Source organism: Hirundo rustica, chromosome 28 (assembly GCF_015227805.2).
Source record: "Hirundo rustica isolate bHirRus1 chromosome 28, bHirRus1.pri.v3, whole genome shotgun sequence".
In the NCBI taxonomy this organism is placed as follows: Eukaryota; Metazoa; Chordata; class Aves; order Passeriformes; family Hirundinidae; genus Hirundo; species Hirundo rustica.
The window spans coordinates 4,212,137-4,233,843 of NC_053477.1; the positions used below are offsets into that span (position 1 = coordinate 4,212,137).

General features: G+C 52.5%; 1 long non-coding RNA gene across 2 annotated transcripts; it reads left to right on the forward strand.

Moving 5' to 3' along the window:
• The first annotated feature begins 330 nt into the window (after nt 1-330).
• Nucleotides 331-21,141, forward strand: LOC120764047 (uncharacterized). Of its 2 annotated transcripts, none has more exons than XR_005704156.2 (4): nt 331-460; nt 3,944-4,177; nt 19,719-19,848; nt 20,771-21,141. It is a non-coding gene; the product is annotated as an uncharacterized LOC120764047 (long non-coding RNA). The 2 variants fall into 2 exon arrangements; XR_005704157.2 differs by having other exon boundaries at nt 20,793-21,141.
• The last annotated feature ends 566 nt before the right edge of the window (nt 21,142-21,707 follow it).

Genomic DNA, 21,707 nt, shown 5'->3' on the forward strand with positions numbered 1-21,707 from the left:
ACCCAAAAAAACAAAAAAACCCCCCCGAACAACAAAAAAAACCCCCAACAACAAAAAAACCCCACCTCCCCAGCCGGTTTCAACCGCTGGGAATAGAATACGCACTCTTGGGGACGCATTGCCACCCCGGAGAGGGGACAGGAGCTGTCCCTGCCCTGGAGCCGTCCCGGGCAGGGCTCTTTCACTAAAGACAAAGCAAAGCCAGGCCTGCGCTGGAGCAGGGGCATTGTTTTCCTCCTTGCCGCTGTTTGTGTGGCAGGGATGCGGTTTCAGCTGGGCTGGCTCCGTCCCAGCCCATCTGGAGCGCTGTGCTGTGAGGAGAGCTCCTGGCACCGCTTGGGCACGGGCTGGCACAGCCTCCAGCGGCTGCTCCTCCTCAGCCTCAGCTCTCTGTGGGTCCCTCACAGAAGTCAGTTTGGTCCCAGGCACTGCTTTCATGCTGATTCCTTATTTCCTGAAGGTAGGAGGGTTGGGAAGGGCTTGTTGCAGTTCCAGGGGGGCAGGAGAAAAACCCCACCCGGTTCTTCATGCCCCGTGCAAACAGAAAAAGGGATGGTTGGGAATTCCTTGGTGTGAGATCCACTTCCAGGGACATCCAGAGTCCTTCCCACGGGCAGAATTCCTTCCAGTCTCACTTCATCCACGGGAAAATGAGCTGGGACTGGAAACGAGTCTGCAGGATGGTGCAGGGTGTGTGGAATTCATTATTCCCCGTGAATAATGCGGATAAGGAGCTGCAGGGTCCCAGCTCAGCCCTGCCCTGGTCCAGCTCCAGGGATGACCCCGAGTGCCTTGTTGAAAGCCTGTTTACTTTTGTCACCGCGCTGCAAATCGTGTTTTGCAGCTTTTATTGCCTCTGTCCTCTTCAGAAACGCTTTCTCTCATTAGAGCAAACCAAATTACCGAGCGCCGGCGCTCCGTTCCGATTGAATCCGAGCAATTGGCCCAGCGCTAATTGCTCGAGGGCGACTTCCACGATCTATCAAGATCATAGCCGGGCAGCACTAATGCATTTAGCGGGGACTTGATTGAATTTATTAAGCCTTTGGCCCGGTGCAGCTTCTCACAAATGCGTTTTGTGACTATGACAGGCCCTGGCCGGTGAATTCCTGCCTCGTTACCGGGGCTCTCCGGTGGAACTCAGGGTGTCAGGGTCATTATCCCCGGCACCAGAGCAGGGCTGGCGTTTCCTGCAGCTCTGCACGAGCCTCAGGCTCCAGCCACCCTCCGGTTCTGTGACTGCTCCTGGAACCTGAGCTTGTTCCGTCCCTTGAGGCCAGCTGCGGGCTGGTGGGACAGGAGAAGTTCTGTAATTCCTGTGGAACCTGAGATTTCCATTTCTTGGGGGCTGGTGTGATAGGAAAAGTTCTGTAATTCCTGTGGAACCTGAGATTTCCATCCCTTGGGGGCTGGTGTGATAGGAAAAGTTCTGTAATTCCTTATGGAACCTGAGATTTCCATCCCTTGGGGGCTGGTGGGACAGGAAAAGTTCCTGTAATTCCTTATGGAACCTGAGATTTCCATCCCTTGGGGGCTGGTGTGATAGGAAAAGTTCTGTAATTCCTTATGGAACCTGAGATTTCCATCCCTTGGGGGCTGGTGGGACAGGAAAAGTTCTGTAATTCCTTATGGAACCTGAGATTTCCATCCCTTGGGGGCTGGTGTGATAGGAAATGTTTCTGTATTTCCTGTGGAACCTGAGATTTCCACCCCTTGGGGGCTGTTCCCCACCTCCCCACGTGCAGGAGCTGTCTGTCAGCAAAGCTGCCGAGGGCTCTCTGCGCAGCCCCTGGGGTTTTCCCCCCCGTGTTTGTGGCTGACCAGAGCAGCTCCGTTTGTGATTTATCAGGAATTCCCTCCTGTTTTCTCCCTGCCCTCAGCCGCAGCGTCTGCTCCTGCTTTGCAGGGGGATTTATTTAATGCAGGAGTCGCACGCTGATTGATGGAAAAACAGTGGAGCAATTGTTGAGAGGCCAAAGATAAAATCTGAGAAGGAGAGAAGAAAACGTAGCCTTTAAAAAGTTTTTATTATCTCCCCTGAATATCAAAGCTCCAGCTGGACTCAGGTTTGTGTCCCAGACGTGCCTCTCTCACCTCTGGATGAATTATATTCATCCAAGGAGTGAGCGATGAGGGAATGATAATCTGATTAAGGGGAGGGAGGAGATGTCCTGCCTGGAAAAGTGGAATTATTGGGGCTGGCAGGTGGCCAGGGGCCAGCCAGGGCCGTGATGGATCAGCCCCGGGATGGAGGGAGACAAATCCCAGCCCCTGCTCCCTTCCAGGGAAATCCCAGCCCTGAACTCCCCCTCCCCGAGCTCCAGCCCCGTCACCTGCCGGGACCTTCTGCCCAGTGAGGCGGGAAAAGCCCCAGGTGGCTCCTTCTGCTCTGTGCAAACAGAAAAAGGTGTCTGAGGGATGATTCCTGAGAGTTCCTGATAGTAATTCCTGATGATTCCTGATAATTCCTGATCATAATTCCTGATAGTTCCTTATAATTCCTGATGATTCCTCATAATTCCTCATAATTCTTGATCATAATTCCTGACAGTTCCTTATAATTCCTGATAATAATTCCTGGTAGTTCCTGATGATTCCTGATAATTCCTGATACTAATTCCTGATAGTTCCTTATAATTCCTGATAATTCCTGAAAATTCCTGACAAATTCCTGATAATTCCTGATAATCAGAAATTCCTCCTGTGTGGGATCCACGTCCAGGGACATCCAGGGTCTTTCCCATTGGCAGAATTCCTTCCATCCTCACTTTACCCACAGAAAAATGAGCTGGGGCTGGAAATGCGTGTGTCAGGGGTGGCTGGAATTCATTATTCCCCACTTTTACAGCCAGGGAGCTTTTCCCAGCTGGAACAGTGGGAAGGAAGGATTCCCCCAGGGGTGGAGGAGCAAAGGGGCTGCTGGAGGGGCTCAGGAACCTCTGGGCTCTGTCTCTGCTGCACTTTGGGGCTTTCCTGGTGCCCTGGGAGCTGCCAAACCCACGGGCTGGGCGAGGAAAACACGGAATAACCAACCCAGGGCTCAGAAAAGGAACGGGAATGAAGACTTTCGGCAAGCTGGCGTTTATCCTGGAAGGGGAAAGTCTGACCAACCTCTCGTGGTTCCACCTGAACGGATCTGGGGGGTTTTCAGCCCTTTCGGGTGGGAAACGCCTCATGGGTTATTCCAGACACTCGGGAGATGCAGCTTTTTTTGAGGAAGTGGAGATGAAATCCATCAGATCCAGGCTGGGAGGGAAATCCTCCCTGCCCATGCCCAGCAAAGCCCAGCTGGCAGCTCCCGTTCACAAGTGCAGCCGAGGACTGGGAATTAACGCTCGGCCCAGCTCCTCTGAACAGGGGAAATCTGGAGCTGCTTCACAGTGGGGCCAGAACAGACCATAATAATCGGACATAATCACCGAGCTTGCATTGTTATAAAAACGAGCCTCGCCCAAGCAAACTTTGCTCTGCGTTTTGAGGATTCGCCTTTTTATTTTAAAGTGCTTGTCCTTTTCCCCGAGTGAACGCAATTTATAGCTCTCCTTGACCTTTAGATAACAGCGAACGCTGTTATTTTTTTGCTCTATTAATCCTCTTATCTCCCTGCCTGTGAACTATTGTTCACCCCGTATTGGCCACTGGTACAAATTGTGCCCTGAAATCCAAATACACACAGAAAAAAAGAAATAAAATAGAGAGAGAGAGAGAGAGAGAGGGAGAGCAGAGCAAAGGACGGCAGGAATGAGCTCGGTGATTTCCACCGTGATCACTTGGGCAGGTTCGGTTTGTGACCCGAGCCTCCGAACCCCAAGGAGGAGCAGAACCCTCCAGGTCGTGCCTGAAGCCACTGGGAGAGAGAGAAAACCAGCAGCGCCCGCCTGGTTTCGTGTTCCCCCTCCTCTCCACTGTATTTACACTTATTTTAGTTTTTAATTTTCCTTAGGAAGCCTCCCCGGTGAGATTGCACAAGTGATTCCTGGGCCTGGTTATCCGTCCTGCCCATGGAGGATTCCCCACGCTGCCTTCCCTTTGCTTCCCAAGAAATGTTTTCATTCCTTGCCGCGTTAGGAGGAGCCTCCCCACAGCCTCTTGCCGGTGGTTTTTCCAGGAGTTAAAGCCAGGAAATCTCCAGTGAGCCTTGACCAGTGCAGTGAAGAGGAAAACCTCCCTGGCTGAGGTGAGACCTTTGGGGCTGTAAATAAAACTTGCCGAGTTTTCCAGTGTTTTGGCTTTTACCCCTTAGGAGGGTCAAGCTGGAGGCAGCTCGGGTGAAATGAACGGGAATGTGAAGCCCCTGCTGCGCTCGCAGTCCTGGCAGGAATCCTGCTCCCGGGCTCATCCCTCGCTGCAGATCAGAGAGGATTTCATCGGAGTTGTGCAAAGTTGAAGGCAGGAGTGCCCCACTGTAGTGGTTTTAGTGGGTTTTGGGGGGCATTTTTTCCATTCTTTTAAACCTGAAATCCCCCAGAACTGCTCCGAGGAGGTTTTGGATCTCGGCTCTGCGGGCTGGGGGCTGGAAGCTCCTCTCTGGGCGGGTGAGAGAGGAGCGGCGAGGCACGGGAACATTTTGTGTCTGTTATTCCCAAACAGCCCCGGGATTTTATTTAGAGCGGGATTGACTCAGCAGAGCAGCAGAATTCCACCCTTGCAGCGCTGGAGAGGAGAGCAGAGCCCGGAGCTCCCACACCACCCCTGCTCCTGCCTCTGCTGCCCTTCCAGGGGATCCAGGGGGAAACAGGGGATCCAGGGGATCCAGGGGATCCAGGGGGACACAGGGGGGCTCAGGGGGATCCAGGGAGATCCAGGGGGATCCAGAGGGACACAGGGAGATCCAGGGGATCTGGGGGATCCAGAGGGACACAGGGAGATCCAGGGGATCCAGGGGGACACAGGGGATCCAGGGGATCCAGGGGGACACAGGGAGATCCAGGGGATCTGGGGGATCTGGGGGATCCAGGGGGACACAGGGGGACCCAGAGGGATCCAGGGGGATGACCATGGAATGACCATGATATCACCATGGAATGACCAGGGAATGACCAGGGAATGACCATGGAATGACCATGGAATGACCATGGAACATGGAATGACCACAGAATGACCATGGAATGACAATGGAACATGGAATGACCACAGAATGACCATGGAATGACGATGGAACATGGAATGACCATGGAATGACCAGGGGATGACCAGGGGATGACCCTGGAGTGACAATGGAATGACCATGGAACATGAAATGACTAAGGAATGACCATGGAATGACCATGGAACATGGAATGACCATGGAATGACCAGGGGGTGACCCTGGAGTGACCTCTGCGGGCTCCGGAGCACACCCAGCCCCTCCAGCCCAGCATTTGTAATCCCGGCGGGTTTCCCCTGGCTCGGGGCGCTGCCTGCGAGCTCCAGCAGCTCCTCCTGCACACAACAGCTCTCTCTGCCCTTTGCTTTTCCCATCCCGGGCTCGCCTGGGGCTGTGCTTCACCTTCTGCAGGAGCAGCTCCCGGAACGCTCCCGAGTGTCTGACACCGAGAGAGGTTTTTAAATCGCAGGGAAACAAGAGGCAGCGGTGTCGGGGCTGCTCCAGGGCAGGACAGCGGGGTTTTGTCCCCACCCTGCAGGGGACCCCCAGGTCAGGCTGTCCCGCCTCCAGTTGTGACCCTTTTTTTGGTCGGTGCTATTTAAGCCTGAATTATTTTTCTCGCTCTGTGTGGGGTAAAGAAGCGCCGGGAGTTTTTGTCTGGGGTATGTTAAAGGAGAGGACAATCAGGTTTTGCTTGCAGCAAAGAGAAGCGTTCATTATTTTACATTTTTTTAATGGCTTTTTGTTCCCTTTTCCACCTGTGCAAAGGTGAAGTCCAGCGGCTGTAATCTCCATTCCTCTCAGAGTTTAGGAACTGGGAAGGAGCAGGGATATTGACAGTTCTGATAGCAGGGGCTCTGCCAGCCCCAGGTGAGGAGGGAGAGGAGCAGATGGAGGAATTTAAAATTCTGCGCAGCACAAAGACCTTGAAATAACGAAAGGGAAAAAAAAAAAAAAAAATCAAAATGCAAACTGACTCCTCCAATGCATCTTCAGGCAGGGAAAATAGGATGCAATTAAGTTCTTCCACCGAGGCTCCAGCCCCTCTAATGATAAGCTTTAAACGAGCGGCTTAATGAAATGTCACAAGGACAGGGCTGGAACAATCCCCACGTCCTGGCTGCACCTGACGGAGCAGGAATTACAGGGGGGAGACGGAAATGGAGCCTCTGCTTCCCTGTCCCTGCTGTAAATCCACTGAAACCACCGGTGTCGTACCACAGAGGGATTTGGCTCCGGAATTTTAAACAGGAACAACCCCCAAAGGCAAGGATCTGAGTGAAAAGTAGCCAAACTTCAATCCCAGTGGGATTTTCCCATTAGATTTTTGGTAATTGCCTTTAACTCTGCCCATGATGTTTGCCAGTCTTTAGGACAATGGAGTTGGGAACTGGATTCCCTCAATCCCACCCTGGATCCCTCAATCCCTCCCTGGATCATTCAATCCATCCCTGGATCACTCAATCCCTCCCTGGATCATTCAATCCATCCCTGGATCATTCAATCCCTCCCTGGATCATTCAATCCATCCCTGGATCCCTCGATCCTGCCCTGGATCCCCTCAATCCCACCCTGGATCCCTCAATCCCTCTCTGGATCCCTGGATCCCTCAATCCCTCCCTGGATCCCTCAGTCCCTCTCTGGATCCCTCAATCCCACCCTGGATCATTCAATCCATTCCTGGATCATTCAATCCCTCCCTGGATCCCTCAATTCCCTCTCTGGATCCCTCAGTCCCACCCTGGATCCCTCGATCCCACCCTGGATCCCTCGATCCCTCCCTGGATCCCTCAATCCCTCCCTGGATCCCTCAATCCCACCCTGGATCCCTCGATCCCTGCCCGTTTCTCTCTGGACTGAGGTTCTGATGACTCTGGGTGTTTGGGAAGGGGATTTTTGAGTGGACATTTGGCCCAGGTGAGATTTTCTGCTCCCTCCCCTCCTCCACAGGCCCTGCCAGGCCCAAATTAGGACAAAAACAGGTAAAAAAGCACCCAGCAAGCAGGAAACTGTCCTGGAACACATCAGCAGCTTCACGTTTTCTCCCTACCTCGGAATAAAATTCTCCCAGCACAGCTCCCCCGGGGCAGGAGAGGAACTCGGAATCCATCTCCTTTGACGACCACGTCAACCTGCTTTGCACAAAAATGTGGAAAAAAAAAAAAAAAAAAAGAAAAATAAATAAAAACCTATATTTAGAACGCATAATGCAAGCGTATCATCTTCTAAACAAGAAAGTAGGACACGTCCTCAGCCAGGATGAAAAGAAAACGGGGAGGGAAAAAGGAAAAAAAGGGGGAAAAAAGCGCCAAGTCTGCATTCGGAAGTGGGAGAAGGCTCCGGCATAAACGCGGTGTCAAAGTGGCGGCTCTGTCTCTAATCACAGCCGTGTAAATACAAACACAAACATCCCTCGCTGCGTACTTCGCATAAATGCAGCTACAGCACGGAACAAAAAGGGTGACAAAAAAAAAAAAAAAAAAAAAGCGACGAGTATTTGAGTATTTCCTGACAGGCACGGAACAGGGAAAATCCTGACGGGGCTCCGGGGCTGCTCCTGCCGCCGCTGGATGCTGAGCCCCAGCTTTCCCAAATTCCCGGAGCTTGCTGGGCTCCTCTGAGGTGTCAAATGTTAAAAAAAAAAAAAGCTTTGAAATGTACAAATTCCTCTCTTCAAGGGTCGTTAAGCAGAGTGAACGGCCTTTGTTGTGCCCAAGGAGCCGATTTCCTGGCATCAGGCTGGGAAGTTTCATCCCTGGGTTGGAATTTTTTTAAACCAGATCTATGTAAAAAAACCCATGGAAAACCGGCCTGGGAAGCTGTGCCTGGAGCAGAGCCCATGAGGACACAGCACTCCCGGGCTGTGAGGCTCCGGGGAGGAGCTGCCAGCGAGGTTTGACTGCTGGGGGTGGGAAATGGATCATTTCCATCCCGTGGGTCCCGGGACAGGCCTGAATGTCACTCCATAAAAAAATTCTCTATACCTGGGACAGGCCTGAATTTCACTCCATAAAAAAATTCTCAATACCACCCACAGATACTTAATAGGGTAAAACTTCATCAAACCCTCCAAAGACAACTTTAAGCCTTTGGGATCACCCAAGAAATCACAAATGGTGAGAGCTGAAGATGCTGAGCGTCTGTCCTGCCCGCAGCGCTCGTGGTTCCCAGCTGGAACCCAAGTGGAAATTGCAGTTTAAGGGCTTTGCACCGGCCCCACTCTCTGCTGTTTTAGCTCCAAGGGACGTCGAGGTGCAAACCTCAGCGATCCCAAAAGCCTGGGTTAAACCCAGCTGGATCAGGAGGGAAATGAGGCTCCAGGTCCTCATCCTGGAATGTTATTGCCCAGTTTGGGATTCTGGGATTCTGTGAATCTGGGATTCCGTGATTCTGTGATTCTGGGATTCCATAATTCTGCAATTCTGTGATTCTGTGTGACTCCGTGATTCTGAAACTCCATAATTCGGTGTCTCTGTGATCCCATGATTCTGTGATTCAGCGATTCAGTGATTCTGTAATTCCATCATTCTGCGATTCTGTAACTCTGTGATTCTCTAACTCTGTAATTCGGTAATTCCGTAATTCCATGACTGTAATTCTGTGATTCCCTGATCCCCCTGAGGCTTTCTCCTTGCTCCCAGAGCTCTCCTCCCTCCCCAGCTCCCCCCTGGGGATCCCAGTGCCCATCCTGGTGCTGCTCCATCCCTCGGGCCAGGTTTGGGTGTTCCTGGCGGGGGCTGTGACCGCTCTGGACGCTTCAGGAATGTTCTGGATCCCAAACGCGCCCTGGGGCCCTGCAGCAGCGAGGGCTGGGCACACACTGCACCAAAACCTGTGCTTCCATCCGTGCCCCGGGGTGGAATTCTGGGCCAGCACAGCCCGGATGCTGGCGGATACTGCGAGCGAAAAACGCTTGGCATTCAGTCCTGAGGATATTGGTTCAGGAACACAAGGAAATTTTGGCAGATCCCCGCCTCAGCTCATCTCCAGCTGGCCCCACCAACTCCCGGGGCTGCAGGAGTCATTTCCAAACCAGCTCATCCTTTAATTTCCCCACCATTTGTTATGCGTGCTGCACTTTGCCATGAATAAATCAGGACCTCGGATTTTTCCGGAGCGGAGCACAACCCCGGATTCCTCGACGGAGGGAAAAAAACGCCCGAAATCCCAATTTCTGCTCTCGTTCCTCACCTGGCCGGAGTTGTGCTCCCAGCCAGCGGCGCCTGGTCGCTTGTTTGTTTAATTGATTGCGTTGCTGAGTCAACCTGCCCACGCAGGAGCCTCAAATATTTGCAGAGCGGAGCAGAGGGAGAGCCGGGCAGGGCTGGCTGCTCGTCGCAGCGCAGCGGGGACCCCGGCTATCCAAACACACCAAATTAATTAGGGTCGTGTCCACAAACCGGCGCCGCCTCTCCCGGGTTTGCGCAGGAACGTTCCCTGCTTGTGCTCAAACATGTTGGTTAAACAGCGCCGGGGTTTTGGAGCTCTCCCTCGCGGTGTTGAGGAGTGGATTATTGCAGAGCCTCTCCCGGCAAATATTTGCTCTTTGGCAGGAGTGGCTGCTCCCTCCGCTCCGGTTTTCCCTCTGCTGAGTCTCCTCCCTTCCCGTGGGTGCCAGGGGGCTGAAAGGACTCCTGGAAAATCAGGAAGGGGCTGCTTGGAGTACAAACTCCGGATAAAGGCGGCTCTGCCATCACTCGTTCGGTTCTGACCTGAGCCAGAGCGATTCCTTCTGCTGTGAGCGGAGCTCAGGGAGCATCCAACCCCCCTAAAAATCCTCTTTAACCTCTGGAGGTTTGCGTTTGGGAATTTCTCCTGCGCCCCACCCTGAGCGCAGACGGAGCCCCGGGAAGGTGGCTGGGAAAAGCGGGGTTGGGTTTAATTGCTCCTAAAGACGGAGGACAAATAAATTTCAGAGGGAGAAGATCTCCTTGAGGACAACCCCAGGCAGCCCCAGGTTCCAGATCCGTGCCCAGATTCCCAAATTCCGTGCGCCCATCCCGCCGCAGCAGGGCTGGAGCTGCCCCGAATCTCCCACAGGTTCCACCCCGAGCGCTCTTCACACCCTTCGCCTGCGGGACGGGCTGGGGCCTGGATTAATTGATAATTACCCAGCCAGGGTTCAATGGAATCGGTGGAATCCTTTATTCCCAAACCTCTTCACCTTCCCCAGGGAAATGTTTTATCTCCCTTTTGCAGGGGATTTCTGTGGCAGGTGGGGAGGGCAGCTGGCAGCGGCAGAAACTCGGGACAGGGGAGGTTTTCAGGAGAAAACATCTCAATTACAATAATTTTCTAATCACAGGTATCGCTGGTATCCCTCGCCCGTCCGGGGTGAGCCTTATTACAGCAATGCTTTAATTACTGCCACTGGTTTATTGCCTCTTCGTTCCTCCGAATTAGAGAATTATTTCATCCTTATTTAAAAGGATGAGGCAGGTATTGATTCAGAGGCTTTGAAAAATTCCAGAACAGCGATTGTGCGGGCGCCAGGGATTTTTTTTTTCTTTTTTTTTTTCTTTTTTTTTTTTGAAAATCAAGTGCTTTGAGGACAATGAGCAACGTGTGGTTGTGACAGAGAACACGAGCTTCAAATCCATCCGTTTCAAAGAGGAATTCATTATCGGGGCTAATTTGCATCCACAAAAACACAGCTCGGCTCAGCATCGGCACCAAAAGGCGTTTTCGTTGTGTCAAATGCACTTTTCAAGGACTCGGGTTTGCAGAGCCCCAGAAGGAGACCCTGCCTTGTCTTCTTTTCTTAGATTAAATGAGGCCTGCACCGAGTCCTGGTTGGTTTTGTTAGGATCAGGCCCGAGCCCAGTTCAAGTTTTATTCCCAGGAAGGTCTGGGTTCCGTGAAATCCCTAAACCAGGGGGGTTTGGGGCAGCCAGGCCCTGGAACTGCTCCTCCCGAAGGGAGAAAATTGCAGCCAGTCCAGATCAGTGTAAAATCAAACACAAAACAGGTGTTTGCTAATTAAAACTGAGATTTTAATGAATGACCTGTGTGGTTTTGGTGAATAAATACCACTCTCAGCATCTGCTCTGTAATTAGGTTCCAACTTCTTCCTTTTTTTTTTTTTTTTCTTTTTTTTTTCCCCCTCCCCTCCTCAAGTCCCAGTAAATAACTACAGAATGCCAGGTTTAACAAAAACCTGCTAATCTTTGCTCTTTAATGGGGAAAAAGCAGATGTTTCCTGCCCAGGTAACTCCAAGCAACGGCAATCAACAGAGGAGGGGGGAAAAAAAAGCACCAAATCCTTCGTATTTTAACGTGTTTTTCTCTCTGCTTTGTGCAACAAGGGAGAGATTTCCTAAAATCCTCCCCGTGCTGCAGGCGGGTGCCACAGTTGTGGGATGGCTCTTGCTGCACCCCTCGGGGGTTTATTTTGACTAATTGGGTGTTTACTTGGACAGATTTCCTTCCTTTAGAGGTTTTTGGTTGGTTGGTTGGGGTTTTTTGTTATTTCTTTCCACACTTCTGGACCTGTTTTACATTAAATGTTAATGCAGATCCATGGGAATGGAATTCGGGAAGCCGTTTGTGCAGTGTCACTGGGGTAATTTGGGGTAAAAAAAGCAGGAATTAGGGAAGCCGTTTGTGCAGTGTCACTGGGGTAATTTGGGGTAAAAAAAGCAGGAATAAGGGAAGCCATTTGTGCAGTGTCACTGAGGTAATTTTTGGTTAAAACCCCAGGAATTTGGGAAGCCATTTGTGCAGTGTCACTGGGGTAAAACCCCAGGAATTGGGAAGCCATTTGTGCAGTGTCACTGGGGTAATTTGGGGTAAAAAAAGCAGGAATAAGGGAAGCCATTTGTGCAGTAAAACCCCAGGAATTAGGGAAGCCGTTTGTGCAGTGTCACTGGGGTAATTTGGGGGAAAAAATCAGGAATTAGGGAAGCCATTTGTGCAGTGTCACTGAGGTAAAACCCCAGGAATTGGGGAAGCCGTTTGTGCAGTGTCACTGGGGTAATTTTTGGTTAAAACCCCAGGAATTAGGGAAGCCATTTGTGCAGTGTCACTGGGGTAATTTGGGGTAAAACCCCAGGAATTTGGGAGCCTGTCCAGGTAACCTGGGCCAGGTCCTGGCTGGTTGCAGGTCTGACAGAGGAAATGGGTGTGAGGGGTGGATTTTGGTGGCCGACCCTGCCTGAAATCAACTCCTGTTCTTCTCTGCACCTTGGCAACCTCTCCCCTTCCCTTGCTGATTCTCCTTCCCCTGAGCTCAGAGCCCCAGAGCTGAGCCAGGCCTGGCACAAACCTTCAGCTCCCATTGCTCCATCCCCAAATCTCCTCGCTGGGAGTCACCGGTTTCATATTTAGAAAACATAAAGCTTGAGGGGAAAGGGAAAAAAAAAAAAACCCAACCAAATAAAACCTGAGAATGAGGTTCTGGGGGCTTATTTAGCAATTGACCCTTTTTTCAGCACGCTCAGCCTTACATTCAATTACATTGCTAGGCAACAGCTGCTGTCAGCCCTAAGTGGATCCCGGGATTAATCCACCATCAGTCAAGATACACATTTATTCACCTTCCCTCACAAGAGTAATAGGATTTTTCTGGGCCCGGCTTAATTCCGTAGATGAGGCTGACACTGAATTAAAGCCGCTTATCCCGGCTGGTAATGAGGAGGTGAGATCCCAGGGGAGAGGAAGGTGCGGGAGGCAGAGCGGGGACAGAAGCAGGGATTAGAAACCTCGGCGGGGTGGGGAAAAAACTACGATTAAATAAGCCTTGAAAAGCCCAGTTCAGACCCAGCTTTTGCTGGGCGCTGCACGCATCCCTGCCGTGCTCACACCAACCCTGCCCCTGCTTGGAGCAGCACCTGCGACGGGCTCTGTTTAAAGAATTCCCCCCGCTGTCTGGTGGACCACCCACGCCATGAATCCAACCTTTCCTGTGCTCCCCATGCTCCTGCCCACCAAAAAGGGAGGGAAAACCCGATTTGTTCTGCAAATGTTGCGCTGAGATTTGAGAGCCCTGAGCAGCGGAGGTTTGTGAGGAGGAAGCAGCGTTACGGCACGGGCAGAGAGCGCACAGGAGGTTGTGCACGCTCACAGGAAGGGAAGGGAACCCTGCACGCTCGTGTTTGGCAGGAATCCCTGCATTTCAGCAGTTGGTGGTACACACATCCCACAGAAATTACTGTTTATGGAATTGTCTCTTGCCACAGGATCAGACGACCCCTGGAAAAACGGGAAGGGGCTGCTTTGTGTACAAAATGTGGTTTTCTGCCTCTCAGGGCAATCACGCTCCTGCCTGACGCTGCAGAAGTGTCAGCTCTCCCCGGGCTGCCGTTCCCACCCTCCTTCCTCGCTGGAATTTCCAGGTGGCCGCAGCTTCCCGGAGCTGTGGGATCCGTGTCCTGTCCCTGCTCCTTCTGACATTCCCGCGGGGTCACCGAGGGACGTCTCCAGAGAGACGCTCTTCCAGCGCAGCCGTCGCTTCCCAGCGCTTCCCTGGCACAAGCAGATGACATTTTTTTGAGTGGGGAAAGGTCTATTAATCTATTATTAATTAATATTCCATGTGCCGCCTCGGAGGCAGAGGGGATCTTCTGAAGCCATCTGGTTTCTCGCCGCTCTGGAGGAGAGCCACTGTCTGCTGTCTGCTCCTGAGTGTGCCCTGGAACAGGGAGATGCGACGTGAGCCTGGGCCAGCTGCCCGATTGTCCCCGGGGCCACACACCGGGCACGGCCCCGCTCCCCAGGACGCGGCAGCGGCACGGAAAAGCCCCATTTGTCCAAAAATCCCGGGCTTTTATGGGATCTGCGCCCCTCTTTTCCTGCCCGGGCAGCGCAGGGAGGGCCACCTGGAGGAGGGACACCCGGAGCGGGGCTGCGCCACTCCGGATTTTCACCTCCCCGCGTGGGATGCGCATCATCCGCAGGGGTTCAAGTCAGGAACCACTGACAGCGGAACCACGGGAGGCTGTCGGTGAGTAAAAGGAGGAAACTGCAATTCCACAGCAGCTCGCCGGTTCCAGCGACCACCCGTCAGCAGAAAAGGCGGAATTCCCTGGTGCCACACGTTTAATTAGTTAAACAAGGTACTTCTGAGTGTGCCAGAGGCACAGAAGCACAGATCCCTTCCAAGGCGCCGTGGGGACGGCTGGAGAGTCGGAATCAGTCCTTGGTTGAAACACAATGATTTATAGATTTGGATTCGCTGAAGATGAAGAGTTTTGTACAGGGTTAGAAAGATGAGAGCAGCCCAAAGGAGGATTCCTGGATGGCTGCTCTGGGGCTCAGATCCCTCTGGTCATCCAGCGGGGTTTGCTGCTGGAACAGGGAATAACTCAGGGTGGCGGGGATGTGACATCGGTGCCGATGTCCCTGGTGTCCCCCCGGTCACAGCCTCCAGCAGCTCGGCTCTGCCCGGCGCTGAGAGGAAACCGCTGCCCGTCAGGGGGGAATTTTGGGATCCCAGCTGTGCGGACAAAAGGCAAAGCCAGCGGTGCTGGGAGGCTGCGCCTGCCTCCTGAGCCAGCCGGCCATCCCTCACCTTGTTAAACCTCACCGAGCGCTCAGACCTCGCCAGAAATGACAAGAAAACCTCGGGGCAGCATCCCTGGGGACACCCTGGGGGCAGGCTCGGTGTCGCTGGGCGCGGAGCGGGGTGGTTCTCCCTGCTCCACCATTCCCTGCGTGAGGAACCCAAAATTTGGAGGGATTTTCACCTCCTGCACTGGGCTTTGCCTCCAAAAAGCATCACCCGGCTCACACCTCAGAGGCAAACCCTTCACCCCGAACTGCCCGTGGGGTGGAGGAGCCATCAGGCTTTGGGGATTCCTGTGGGAGCCGTGTCCAGGAGTGTGGGATTCCTTCCAGCTCTGCTGCCTGGCTCCCAATCTCCGTGCACAGCTCCAGCTCTGCTCAGAATTTCCAGCATTTCCAGCAATTCCAGCATTTCCAGCATTTCCAGCATTTCCAGCACTTCCAGCACAGGAATTTCATCCCCTAAATCACTTTCTCTCCCTAAGTCACCAGGCCAGGCTGCAGCAGAATCCCCAGCGAGGCACCAGGCAAAGCCACGCTGCTCCGAGTGGGATTTACACAAACCGAGCACTAAAACCCCCAATATTTAAAGGGTTATAACAAAGCAGGGAAAAAACCCTCCCCTTCCAAGCTCTATGACAACCCCATGAATATGTAAATTAGAGCGCAAAGACAATTTTCTACTGGCTCCCAGTAAATATTGAGGCAGAGCTGCGGAGCGTTAAGTGGCAGATTTAGGTCCGGGTTCATTTCTTTTTTATTTATTTTTTTTTTAAATACCACACTTAGAGACCAATTTGATTGTAATGCACCAAATCCGTCGAGGGCTGCAGCCGGCTGATGGCATTGTTAAATCATACTTATTTTGGCATTTCTTATTGAAAGCAATAGAAGAGCAACCAGTGGTGATAAATTTGTTTTTGGAGAGCAGCGTTGCTTGTCAGAGTTGTACACTGCTGTAACTAGGGCAAAATTACACTATAAATTTGCAGGTTTATTGCCTTTTTTCTTCTATTTTTTTTTCCTGTTTTTGTTTTTACTGACCTGCTTTTCATATTCTACGTGCGAGGGTGCTCTAGCAAGAGAGAAAATCTGGGGTTGCTGTGCAGCAGTGTGGGATTCCTTCATTGAATTCACCTCCTTCTGCCCCAAAAAATGAGATCTTCCAGGGGAAAAGATGAATGAATTCACCTCCTTCTGCCCCAAAAAATGGCATCTCCCAGGGGAAAGGGTTTATCGAATTCACCTTCTTTTGCCCTGAAAAAATGGGATCTCCCAGGGGGAAAGATGAATGAATTCACCTTCTTCTGCCCCAAAATGTATTCCTGGATGTGGCACTCGGAGCTCTGGGCTGGGGACACGCTGGGGATCAGCCACAGCTCAGACTCGATCTTGGAAGTTTTCTCCAGCCTCAGGGATCCTGGGATTTTTAGGCAAAGGATGTTTTTAGGGCGTGTGCCATGGCCAGGATTAGGAATTCAGTCCCACAGGGAAGATTTATCCCCCACTCTCTGATTTTCCATCATGTGCAACCCCCTGAATGCAGGAGCAGCAGGGCTGGCTCTGGGAGTGCCCGGTGCTGGATCCCTGGAACGTGCAGCTCATGGATCAGCTGCTCCTCCTCAGCCAGAGCACGAAAGCCAAAATTCAGGAGTGCTCTGAGCTGGAATCTCGGAGGATTTGTTGCATATGAGGCAATAAACGACTGCTCCAATTGACTAAATGCCACAGCACAGCAGTTTATTTTAATTATGCTACAAGGGGAGGGATATAATTGTTCTTATGGCACAACATAACGAGGAAAGGAGAAGAGAAAATTGTATCCTGCTCTCCTCCTGAGGAGGTTTAGCAGCAGCATCTTGTTTATCACGGAGGGCTCAGGGCAGCAGGATCCAGAAATAAAACATGAGGAGGAACCGCTTTAGAGAGGAGATGAAAACAAAACAAAACAAACCAAACCAACAAACCGACAAAACCAGGAAAAGAAAAACCTAAAAAAAAAAAAAAAAGCCTAAAAACCAGAAATGAAATCAAATTCCTTTGCCTCTCTCATCTTGAGTGGTGACTGGTTCTGCTTTCATTTGCTGCAAAAGGAAATGTTGGAAAACCTGGAAGTTTTCAGGGCAGGAAGGGTTTGGATGGTGGATGTAGGTGTTGGGAGGGGGCTGGAATTCTGGGCTGGAATGTTCAGGGGATTTAAAAAGTTTTGTCTGTTATCCAGAATTCACCAGCTTTCAGTTAATGCTGGGAAAGAAAAGGAAGTGGAGAGGGTGCAAGTTCTCAATTCCAGTTAAATTGGGAATTTTCTCCCTGTGCAGGTTTTCCCCAGCAGGTCTCAGTTCGTCCTTGATCCCAGCCCATTTCCTGGCACACCCCCAGCTGCTCCCTGCATGGCTGTGAGCATCTCCTGTGCTCTGAAATGAGGTGTGTGGGAGCAAACTCCACGGAAATCCTCCGCTCCCAAGGGAATTCGGAGTGAATTGTGAACATCACTGTGCATGGTCGAGAGCATCTCCTGTGCTCTGAAATGAGATGTGTGGGAGCAAACCCCGCGGAAATCCTCCGCTCCCAAGGGAATTCGGAGTGAATTGTGAGCATCACTGTGCATGGCTGTGAGCATCTCCTGTGCTCTGAAATGAGGTGTTTGGGAGAAAACCCCGCGGAAATCGCTCCCAAGGGAATTCGGAGTGAATTGTGAGCATCACTGTGCATGGTCGAGAGCATCTCCTGTGCTCTGAAATGAGGTGTGTGGGAGCAAACCCCATGGAAATCCTCCGCTCCCAAGGGAATTCGGAGTGAATTGTGAGCATCACTGTGCATGGCTGTGAGCATCTCCTGTGTTCTGAAATGAGGTGTTTGGGAGCAAACCCCACGGAAATCCTCCGCTCCCAAGGGAATTCCCGCCGCGCTCGGCCGCGTCCCAGCAGGTTTTCCTGTCTGTGTCTGCACAGCCCCGGTAAATCCATGGGATTTCCAGCACAAGGAACAGCAAATCTGCCCGGCCTGGCAGCTCCAGCTGTGGGATTCGGTGCTGCTGGCTCCGTGTTCTGCGTGGGAATGACACGGCGTGCGTGGGACGCGCCGGCATCGCGGGCTCTGTGTCTCATCCCTGCAGCAAAGGCAGGGAAAAGCAACCCCGGATCCCCCAGACGGGGATTTCCCTGGGAATGTTTCCCTCAGGATCAGCACAGCCAGCTGCAGGTTCCCCAGGGAGCAAAGCCTTCCTCCCATGGAATTCCGGCGCCAAGAACAGCCCTGCTCCCGGCTGGAGAGGAGTGGGAATCTGGAGTCTCGGTGAATCCGTGGGCGAGCTGGCTCCAGCCCTGTGCACACGGGATCCAGCACCCAGGATCCTTCCCTGATCCCGGGTGTCCGTGGGGAGCGGATCCTTCTCCAGCCTGGAGCCAACACGAGCCCCTCCTAGTTCAGATTTACTCAGTCATCGCCCTCACAAAGAGTTTAACCAACCCCGGTGGTTTTTTATCATATTTCTAATCACTCTTTTAATTTTTTTTTTTTTAATTCTCCAAAGTAATCTCGTGCCCAGCCTTTGCTGGCTCTGTGTCCCCCCTCCCCAGCTCCTCGAGGCTCCGAAGTGCTCCGGGATTTCTGGCGAGCAGCAGGGAGATATCTGTGTGCTGGGGAGCACCTCCCAGTAACGCCAGCACCACGGATTCAATTTGGGAGATATCTGTGTGCTGGGGAGCACCTCCCAGTAACGCCAGCACCACGGATTCAATTTGGGAGATATCTGTGTGCTGGGGAGCACCTCCCAGTAACGCCAGCACCACGGATTCAATTTGGGAGATATCTGTGTGCTGGGGAGCACCTCCCAGTAACGCCAGCACCACGGATTCAATTTCAGATAAAGTGGCTCCTCTCCAGGAGCGAGATGAGTCCCTGCTCCACACGATCCTCACCCGAGGCGGGGTCCGGGGGCACTGCTGGGCTTGTGGCTGTGGATAAAGACGTGTCGGTGGCAAATGGGAAATCCGCGGAGCTTGTCTGAATCCTGGGATACAATAAATTGAGAGAGAGAGAGAAGCTGTGCCTGGAGCTCCAGGCTCTGAATCACTCCAGAGGCTTTGGCTTTGTGGTGTAACAAAGCCCGGGATCACCGAGGCAGGGGCTGGGCTGGGATCATCCTCGTGCCTCCCATTCAATTCTGGGATTCTGTGGAAAGGGAAAAGCTGTGTTCGGTGTGTTCAGTGGGTTCAGGTGACTAAAGAAAGAAAAACCTCCAAGTTCAGCCTCAGCTTTGAATTCCCAGCAAATATCACTCCAAACAGTCACGGACACAGAATTCAGACTCAAAGATTCCTCTGAGTTGGTTCCTGAAATGTTCCTGGCCCCTCCTCGGTCTGACCCACTGAATTAATGTGTGACCCCAGCGAAACCCAAATTCCCACCTGGGGAGGTTCCACTGCCCGGAATCCTTCTCCTTCCCTTGGTGCTGACAGCGAGGAAAAAAACCTCACAAATGGATATTTAGGATTCTCTGATGTCCTTCCCCTGACACTGAAGCAAAGTCAATTGTCTTTCCCAACTTATAAACTGAGTCAACATTTTAAAAAGATAAAACATTTCTATTTAAATCTTTACCTGAATTTACCATCCTGAAGTTTGGGCGGATACAAATATAGGTTTTGTCACCCGAGCGAGCAACGCTAGAATCAAAGGTAATAAACCCATTGATCTCCAGTAAGACAATATTAATATTACCATACAGCTTTTATAATTAATTTGCTGCCAGATGAAAGGGAAACACGAGGCCCTTTTAATGCTGGTGATTAAAGCAAAGAGTAAACCTTTGAAAGGCGGATTTGCATGTACAAGGTGTTGCGCCGATTCCCGCGGATCGGGGGAATTGTTACTCTGCAGCCGGAGCCACACTGCAAAGTTTGGGATCAAAGAGCCGCTGGCTTGGGGGAGGAAATCCTGGGGTGCTGGGGAAGGTCTGCGAACCCTGCGGGGGCTTGGTTTGATTTCCTGTGCACTGCAGGGCAGGGTTTGGGCCAGAGGGGTTTCCGCGTTCCCAGAAACGTCCACAAAAACCTGGGGAAGGGGGAGGGAGGGGTCAGTGCAGTCTGGAGGGGCTTCGGCAGCCTGTAAACGTAAATTCCCTTTCTAGGAACGCCACGAGAGCCTCGAGAAAGGAATCGGCTGCGGGTTCAGGAGCCGCAGGGAGATGCAGAACCGTGCCCTGCGCTCTGCCCCGCACCACCCCAACTCTGGGAGGTGAAAAAGATGAAACAGAGAAGGTAAAAGCTCAGGGGTGGGAGCTCCGGTGGTTTTCCTGCAGCTCAGAGCGGGGTCTGTGTGTGAATCCCTCCTGGCCGGGCGCTTCGCCTTTCCAAATGGATTTTCCCAAGGATTTGAGGGGCTGTGGGTCCAGCCCAGCCTTTCCCCATCTGCTCCTGCCCCTGCACAGAGGGGACCGGCAGCAGAGCCCTGAGCTGCAGCCAAGCTCCGGCTGCCAGAGGGAAGCAGATTCCCCGTGCTCCCCAAACCCTTCCGAGGGCTTGGAAAAGCTGCCAGAACTCCGGGCTGGGAGGATCCATCCCAAGCAATCCCGATAAAACCCCAGCGGCACACTGCTGGGGACATGGGAATGAGCGGGGTGAAATCTGGGAATGAGCGGGGTGGGATCTGGGAATGAGTGGGGTGGGATCTGGGAATGGCCAGGGTGGGATCTGGGAATGACCATGGTGGGATCTGGGAATGAACGGGGTGGGATCTGGGAATGAGTGGGGTGGGATCTGGGAATGGCCGGGGTGGGATGTGGGAATGAACGGGGTGGGATCTGGGAATGAGTGGGGTGGGATCTGGGAATGAGTGGGGTGGGATGTGGGAATGGCCGGGGTGGGATCTGGGAATGGCCGGGGTGGGATCTGGGAATGGCCATGGTGGGATCTGGGAATGGCCGGGGTGGGATGTGGGAATGGCCGGGGTGGGATGTGGGAATGGCCGGGGTGGGATCTGGGAATGGCCGGGGTGGGATCTGGGAATGGCCGGGGTGGGATCTGGGAATGGCCGGGGTGGGATCTGGGAATGGCCATGGTGGGATCTGGGAATGAGTGGGGTGGGATCTGGGAATGGCCGGGGTGGGATCTGGGAATGGCCGGGGTGGGATCTGGGGCTGCACAGAACATTTCAGAGGGTCAGCGCTGCCCCGGCCCCCAGGTGCACTTTGGGGTTCGTCCAGGAGTGCCTGGAAAGCGCCTGCAGGTCTCGGATGGAGGAAATCAAGGATCAAACATCCCCAGCAGCGCAGGTTTGGGGGGGCAGGACGCCAGCGGGGTCGGAGTTTGGATCCCAGCCCGCAGCCAGGTCCTGCAGGTGCCCCTGGCTCTGTCCATGGATCCGGGAATTTCACCTTCAGGAGCCTGCTGATCCCTGTGCCTTCCCAGGAATCATCCAAACCCCGGGATCGGACCCAAAACGTGACAGAGGGAATCTTCCCCTCAGCTCCGGCTTCTCCTCCCGATTATAAATCAGTCGGGTTATTTACATCCTCCCCTCGCCCTTCCCTTAATGGCAGTCAAATAAAAACGCCCCCCGCAAGCTGCTTTTGCTAATGTTTGATTTTCCTTGGATAACGATGCCCCCAAGGCAGGTTCTTCTGGCTCGGGCTGCAGCCCTTGATGAGCACAGGAGGAGCAGGAGGGGAGAAAATCTCCAGCTCTCGATCCTGGGCTTTGATTCCTGCTCCCTCCAGCAGCGCGGTGCCGCTCCTCCCCTGCTGCTCCTGCTTCTCCATCAGGTGTCACCGGGCTGGGAAACTCTTCAGAGCTGGGCCTCCTCCAGCCTCTCAAGGTCAAAAATAACCAGGCTTTTATTTTTTAAAATTTTCAGAAATATTATAAGATGATTCTTTTATATTATTTAAATATGAAATGTTTGTTGTCTGTTATTTAAATTTGAAAATATTTCTTTTATAAAAATTTTTAAAAAAAGATAAATATGAGGAAAAAAAAATTCCTTTCTCCCCCAGTTTCTGAGGTGAAATAATTCCTGCTGGATCACCGAGCCGCTTCCATCCTTCCCTCGCTCTCCCGCTCTCTGTGTTTGGCAGGAAACCAGAAGCCAACACCAAGGAGTGTCACGATATTAAGTGGAA